This window comes from Portunus trituberculatus, chromosome 48 (genome assembly GCF_017591435.1).
Source record: "Portunus trituberculatus isolate SZX2019 chromosome 48, ASM1759143v1, whole genome shotgun sequence".
Classification (NCBI taxonomy): Eukaryota; Metazoa; Arthropoda; class Malacostraca; order Decapoda; family Portunidae; genus Portunus; species Portunus trituberculatus.
In genome coordinates this window covers 13,528,288-13,536,432 of record NC_059302.1, presented here as the reverse complement: position 1 = coordinate 13,536,432, position 8,145 = coordinate 13,528,288, and positions in this window count along the sequence as shown.

Genomic DNA, 8,145 nt, shown 5'->3' with positions numbered 1-8,145 from the left:
CGTGGAGGTTAAAAATTAAATCTTCAAGACATTTATGGCGCGCGCACACACACACACACACACACACACACACACACACACACACACACACACACACACACACACCGCGTAGTGTAGTGGTTAGCACGCTCGACTCACAATCGAGAGGGCCGGGTTCGAATCCCGGTAAGCGGCGAGACAAATGGGCAAGTCTCTTAATGTGTGGCCCCTGTTCACCTAGCAGTAAATAGGTACGGGATGTAACTCGAGGGCTTGTGGCCTAGCTTTCCCGGTGTGTGGAGTGTGTTATGTGGTCTCAGTCCTACCCGAAGATCGGTCTATGAGCTTTGAGCTCGCTCCGTAATGGGAAGACTGGCTGGGTGACCAGCAGACGACCGAGGTGAATGAATCACACACACACGCGCGCGTGCGCTCACACACACACACACACACACACACACACACACACACACACACACACACACACACTGCAAACAGCAAGTAAAGGTTTCATGAAGATTTAACACGAAATGTACTTTACTTATTAATATCAGAAGACAGGCAAAATTTTTCGCAGGCGTCATAAAAAGAAACACACTGAGAGAATGTATCAACAGGAGAACTGGAGAAGAGAAGCTATGATAAAAAGAGTGAAAATAATATTTAATCCATCTAACATTTCATTGTCTCTCATCGAGGTTTGAGATAAGGAAGGCGGTTAGTACAATTCCGATGACCAAAGACAGAACGAAATGATACCTGAATGAATGAACAGTAATACAGTTTGGCGTTCTGAGGCGTCTCCGCCAGTTTTTCTCGGCCCTCTGTACAAGGGCCTTATCCGTCCTTATACGGAGTACTCTTCGCATGTAGGGTGAAATCAAAAGCTTTTCATCTCATCAGTTGCCTAAATCTGACTGACTGTCTTTAACTTTTTTCTCACCGCGGGAATGTTGCATCTCTTTCTATCTTCTACAGCTATTTTCATGCTAACTGCTCTTCTGATCTTGCTCAGTGCATGCCTTCCTTCCTTCTGCGGCCTCGCTACACAAGACTTTCTTCTTCTTACCCTTATTCTGTCTAACTGTCTAATGCAAGAATTTACCAACACTCTCGATCTTTCATATCTTTCTTTGGTAAACCCTGCAACTCCCAGCCTGTGTCTGTATTTCCAACTTCCTATGACTTAACTTTATCTAAGAGAGAGTTTTCAAGACATTTCTTCCTGTCTTTTGACTAACTCTATCAGATCTGCAAGGGGCTGGCAACTAAGTGGGCTTTTTCTTTATTTTTTGTTGCTTTCGGCTAGCTTTTCTCTCTTACGAGTGTGTGTGTGTGTGTGTATATATATATATATATATATATATATATATATATATATATATATATATATATATATATATATATATATATATATATATATATATATATAAGGTAAAGACGAGTATTGCTGCCATTTACGAAACAAGGTTACTCACACCGCGACCTTTACGTAACTTCTAAACAATTACACACCAGTTGGTGATGCTGTCAGCAAACACAAAACATAAAGAAACGAATAAACAAACAAAACAAAATTAACTGAAATAGAAAGAAATAATAACAAATCACCCACTATAGAAAAACAAAAATATATAAATAGACACTTTTTAAATAAATTAATAAATAAACAAACGAACAAATCATAAAATTAACCTAATTACCATCTCTCTCTCTCTCTCTCTCTCTCTCTCTCTCTCTCTCTCTCTCTCTCTCTCTCTCTCTCTCTCTCTCTCTCTCTCTCTCTCTCTCTCTCTCTCTCTTTTATATTCGCAGTTTTCAGTCGCGGCAAAGGTCAAGTGTGTTGCTTCAAGCCCTCCATGTATGAGGAACGAAGGCGCCCCTCACACTAACAATATGAAAAAGACTATAATTGTAAAGCAAACTATCACATCTGCCATACCTTAGCATTTCAGGGTTTGAATATACCACTTTAATATTGCAATAGTGTCAAACAGCATAAAAACAAGACACAATGGGGAAGAAGTGACATAGAAGGAGGTGGAGCCATAATTGGTATGTTGTCAAAAGAAAAATACACAAAATAAGTATGATAAGACACACGAAGTAGAGTGAAATGAATAATAGTAATCAGTCAATCAATACAAAATCAACTAAAATTTAAAATACGAAGTATGAATTACAAATTATTACAGTGAATAGATAGATAGATGAATGATAAAAATACAATGAATGAAAGAAAAAAAAATCAACATACACAAAAATGTCAATATAGTGTGGTATATGAAAGCTTTCCATGAAAATCAAGAACACAAGGTTGTTTCCGAAGACACCAGGTGCAGATTTCACGAACAGGACACAACAAACAATCTAGCATGTTCAGCTCTCTACGTGTAAAGAACAGAAAGATTGACAACAGAAAATGTATATAAATTAACCTCATTACAGTCACAAAGAAAAATAGGAAGACAGGTTTGAAGGCAATGAGTGAGTCTGAGAGTGCGGCAGTAAGGCAGCCAGGGAAGGGAAGACACGAAGAGTTGAAATTGAAGGGATGCGAGAGGAATGAATGGAAATAGCAGGTTACGCTCCTTTGGGAAGTGAGCAGCAGTGTATGGCACCAAATTTGAAGTCTAATGAAGCGACTCAAGCTGTGGGTAATGAGTCCCCGTGGCATGAGGAGGCGCCCCGGGCCTGTGAATGGCGTGTGATTGCTGCCGAACATTCCAAGGAGCGATCTGTTTCCTCTTTCATGAATTACTTCCCTTTCTTGAGCGCGAGTCATCGCAGCGGTAAGTAGCGGATGACAGCTTAACGGTGATGTGCACAAGCGGACGTTTATATTTAGCTATTTGATAAAATTATTTGTGATTCATAAAAAAATAAGCTGATTCACTGTAAGGTGACTCACTGTGCTGGTCAAGGACACAATGATACTTATGAACGTGATTGCCTTGAAAATAATGAGGAAAATGATATCAGTCGATTTCTTTTACTTCGTTATAAATAAAAACACGATCCATTTCTGAAATACCAGGAATACAAACATAATTTGACAGTAATTGCTTCAAAAGAAAGACAAAAAACTATATGCTTTGATGTCTCATTTTTTGTCCAAGAGAATAACAATAATAATAATAATAATAATAATAATAGTAATAATAATAATAATAATAATAATAATAATAATAATAATAATAATAATAATAATAATAATAATAATAATATTCTTAAGGAAGAGTAAAATCAATATCTATATCATATTTGACAGTATTTGCCTTGAAAAGAAAGAGAAGGAAATGTGCATTGATTTTTTTCTTTTTGTAGCTAGAAAGTTAGAAAAGGGAAAAAAAATGTCAGATAAGCACAACAAAATGTGAGCAAAAAAAAAAACTAATCTGGGAATTTATTTCAAACCAAACTTCATTGTTGCGATACCAAAATAGCAAATAATCACTCAATCAGTATTCCATGCATAATTACAAGGAATCCAACAGACTGTCCAATAGATGGCTAATTTTACAACGCTCTCTCTCTCTCTCTCTCTCTCTCTCTCTCTCTCTCTGACTCCAACTTTTACATCCTTTAGTCCTTTGATCAAATGATTCCTTTATCAGCAAACATCATACACAAACTATTATCTTTTTATCTTTTAATATGACGTCCATGTCGGTTTTCGTGGGTACATCTGCAATTTCCCGGATCCGCATTAAACATTTTCTTGCCGCGTCTTCCTTCAGAATTCATCAAAAGTTCGCAGCTCTAAGTTCTCTCGCAAAATTTCTCCAAAATTTGCTAATATTTGGCGTCCTTCTTTCCAAACTTACCATTAAATCTGCTAATGGTTTATTAACACATTAGTGAATTCCTTGCTTTACAATATGACTCATATCATCAAATCATGTTCTAATTCGTGCGTGCAAGCAACATCGTGTATTATCATGAATGCATATGTTATATTCAACGACCTAAAAAAACCCTGTTGAAAACATCTTTGTAGTCAAAGAACTCTTTCCCACTAAAATTATCCTTTCGTCCACTACCAACTCATGCTGATTATTATCATCATTATTACTACTGCTATTACTACTACTATACTACTATTACTACTACTACTACTACTACTACTACTATTACTACTACTACTACTACTACTAAACTACTACTACTACTACTACTATTACTACTACTTGTTCTATTATCACATCTGTTTATTACTAAACTACTAGACCACCGCCACCAAAAGCAACAGCAACAACAACAACAACAACAACAAAAACAACAACAACAATATTAATAACAACAATAACATATATTCTTTTCTCAGTGTGTGGCTATAAACCTCAATCTTCCTTTCCTACTTCACAATGTCAACACAGCTTTTTTTTCTTTTTATAGCGGCATCTTATCAGTGTATAAGATAGCCATGATTGCTCTCTCAGGAAGTCACGAAAGCAGTATTCCCCCAACCCGCACCATTCACCGCCAAGGGACGCGGCTACATGGGGAGGTTTCTAGACCAGACACACCACATGGGGAGCAACGAGGGACACATCAAGGACAAGGAAATATGTGTCTCTGTGTCCCGTATTCTGAAACGCTTTGCTCTATTACCACTACTATTTTTTAAAGGCGACAACAATGATTAGCCTGATTTTCAACTATTTCGCGTGTTAATAATGTAGAATTGTTGTTAATCTGTCACTAAAGCTGTCAAAACATTGTTAAAAACTTGTGCTACCTCAACTAGACCCCTTTCAAAGTAATGGATAGATAAATAGATAGATAATTCCATAAGTAGATAAACAAATCGATACATTGAGAGACAGAAAGATAGATAGCTATACAGACAAACAAAGACATATAAATAGACAGAGGAAAAAAGTTTACAGACCAAAAAACTAAAACACACATTATATCACACCACACTTCGTAACTCCATCCAACGTTATATTCCTTACCACATATTTGTAAACGGACAGAAAATATATATATAGCACAAGGATACGAACACACAAACGCACACACACACACATACACAAAAAATGTAAAAAAAAATAATAAACAAATAAAACAAGACAAAAACAAAATAAAATAAAAATGAATAAATAAATGAAAGTAAAAATAAATAAATAAATAGATAAAGAATTGAAAAAAATAAACACATAAATAAGTAGATAAATAAAATAAATAAATAAATAAATAAACAGCGCCATAAGACAATTAATGGTGATAATCCCACGTGTGCTGCTGAAATCACCAGGCCGCGTGTTGACTGCCTGAGTGACACAATGCAGCGGCGCGTTTCTGCCTCACCAAAATCGATTGCATGCCTCGGAGCTGCCACGAAGAGCAATTAAAAGTTAAAAATAGCCTTGATGTGGAGAAAGGCGACTCTCTCCCATATGTCCTGAGGGAGAGACACTGAGATTTGTCCCCTCCCTGACATACACAGCGCCGTCTCTCACCGTTTCTGAAGGCAGGTGTTTCTTTTGGAGTTCTAATCACAGCTGTTCTTGGTTGCGCTGGTTTTGTTGTTTATTTGATGCTGTATATAGACTTGTTTTCATCTTATACCTATTTGTTCATTACTTTATTCATTCATTTATACCTTTCTTTGTTTATTTCAAGTATTTCTTTGTTTTCTTTTTCTTTTCTTTTCTTTATTTTCGTTGATTTGTTTGTTACGTTGTTTCTTTCTTCAATCATCTATTCGATTTATACTTCATTCATTTATTCTTTCCTCTATTTTTATCTATTTATCTTTTTTTGCTGCTACATCTGCAAAGCTACAGAGAAATAACAGGTTGCAGTACGGTGCCATATGAAGGTAGCCACACATGAGGCAGCCTCTCCTGACGTGGTGCAATGTCACGTATATCCATTGATGGCGTGTGTTCGTACTCCGCATCAAACATGGTGAGGCACATAATTATTCTCGGGAATATTTGACACATTATCCTTCTTTTGTTATGTGTATTCATTTTTTCCTGGTACTGATACATACATGAATAACTTTGTTGTTATAATAACTGCGTTTAAGATTTCCTAATCCACGCACTAATTATCGCATGTAATGAACTACTTAATTAGCCTAATCAAATGTGAGCGACGAGCAGCACCATGCATTCAAGATTATTTAATTGTAGAAGCTGAGGCGACGCTCTATCCTTTGCCTCTCCTCTTCTCACTTATGTTACAATTGTAGAAATGACCACGATGTCACGCATAATATGAATATATCATTGGCCATGTTGTGACTTGTATATAAATTGTAAAGTTACATGAAAGGGTACTTTAAGTTAATAAACAACAAGTATTAGTTACTACAAAAATAAATTGGAAGTTAGAGTGGCGGATCTGATAGCTTTTGTTTCTGACGTGTCGGATTGTGAAGCAAGCAAGCTCTCTGCTCGACTCCTGCTGTCACAAGCAGTCGCCTCTCTGTACAGTTCTCCGTCACTCTACTGCTTACACTTGTTAAATTCACCAAGTTGTTAAAAACTAAGAACATTGGAACCGTGGATAACTGCGAAGAAGCCGTGCCACGTAACACCACCAGTCGCTGGCCAGGATCCCAGCGACTTGGCATCACCACCTGGAAGAATAGACGTAGTCGGTGGGCGTGCACTTCGCCTCCTTGATTTGGTGTCAAATTTACGAGTATCTTGCAACCATCCTCTCTGTTTGTCTGTTTGTAAATTTATTTGTCTATCAGTATGTCTTTGTTTACTTCCTAAAGTCTTATTTGATTTCTGAAAGCGTTTGTTTTACTTAGCCACGGAATTCATGTACAACATTTAAGAAGATGACAAAGTTCTCGTAACGTCTGATTTTCTTCACACCGAGACCCAGTAAGGAGAAAAGCCTCACTCTGCAATTGGGCCACGACAGAGCTAATTAACGGGATCATTAATAGTCTGCTGATGAAATAATTCAATGGCTATATTTTCATTTATATTCAGTCTGCTGACCTAAATCTGGTTATTTCTTTTACTTTCTTATTTCTCTTTCCTGTGCTTTTTTACTATATTTTCTTACTTTTCTAAACTTTTTTCTTTATTTTTGTGGCGTTCATTCAAGGAAAAGCTAAACTTTATCCACCACACGATTTTTGTTTTTATTTTTTTCTACGACAAACACTTTCCGCGGTTGGCATCTGTTGTGGGTCGTTTTGGATTTGTCTGAAAAGGGAGAATATATGAAGAATTTATATTTCCTTTATTGTAGGAGAGCTTGAATTGCCTACGTCAGCCTCACAAATTACAGAAAGATATACTTTTCTTTTTATTATTACATTATTGCGTTTCGGGTATCATTATACTTGTAAATACTTCCCCCCTTTATCTCTCTCTCTCTCTCTCTCTCTCTCTCTCTCTCTCTCTCTCTCTCTCTCTCTCTCTCTCTTGAGGCACTAACAAGCACAGCCCCTGCACTCAGAATAACTGTATGGTAAGAACTTGCTACAGATTGAAGAAAGAGAAATGATATACTTACCACTTCTAGACTAGGTTAATGATATTTTAACACCGTAACGATATCAAACTGGGACATCGGGTGGATAAAAGATGAACAAGAAAATAAATAGAGAAACGAACAAATCAATAAGGAGTAAAAATTAACTCATCAATAAACAAAAAGAACGAATTTGCACAATATTCCTCGATCTCAGTTATGAAAGACAAATCAAAAGTATGTGTATGACGGACCAACAGATTACAAAATTAATGACATGTGCATGTGCATGTTCCACAATTTCCATTAATGGCGTGAGGATGGGCGTTTTTTTAATGAAAATTACTCGGAAATTTAAAAAAAATGTAATTAAAAAGATATCATTTAAGAATTGCTCAAGAACATTCACCATCTGAGTTACTGCACGAACGCAAAGCTTAATTTTCTCAACACATGATTCAACAGATCTCATGCATGTAAAAGCGACGTGAATGGGAGGAGACCGACGAGATACAAAACTATTGAAGGAGAGGTAACAACGAAGGAGGAATATTCGCATGGTTGCTCTTCACTAGCAAAATCACATTTTCTAGTCTAGAAAATCTTAGAGACCAAAATTTATTCCGGGAAAGAAAAGAAAGGTACTTATTGACATTAATCAGATAATGAAAGGAGAAAAGAATATTTTTGTCTAGTAGCTATTCTATAATA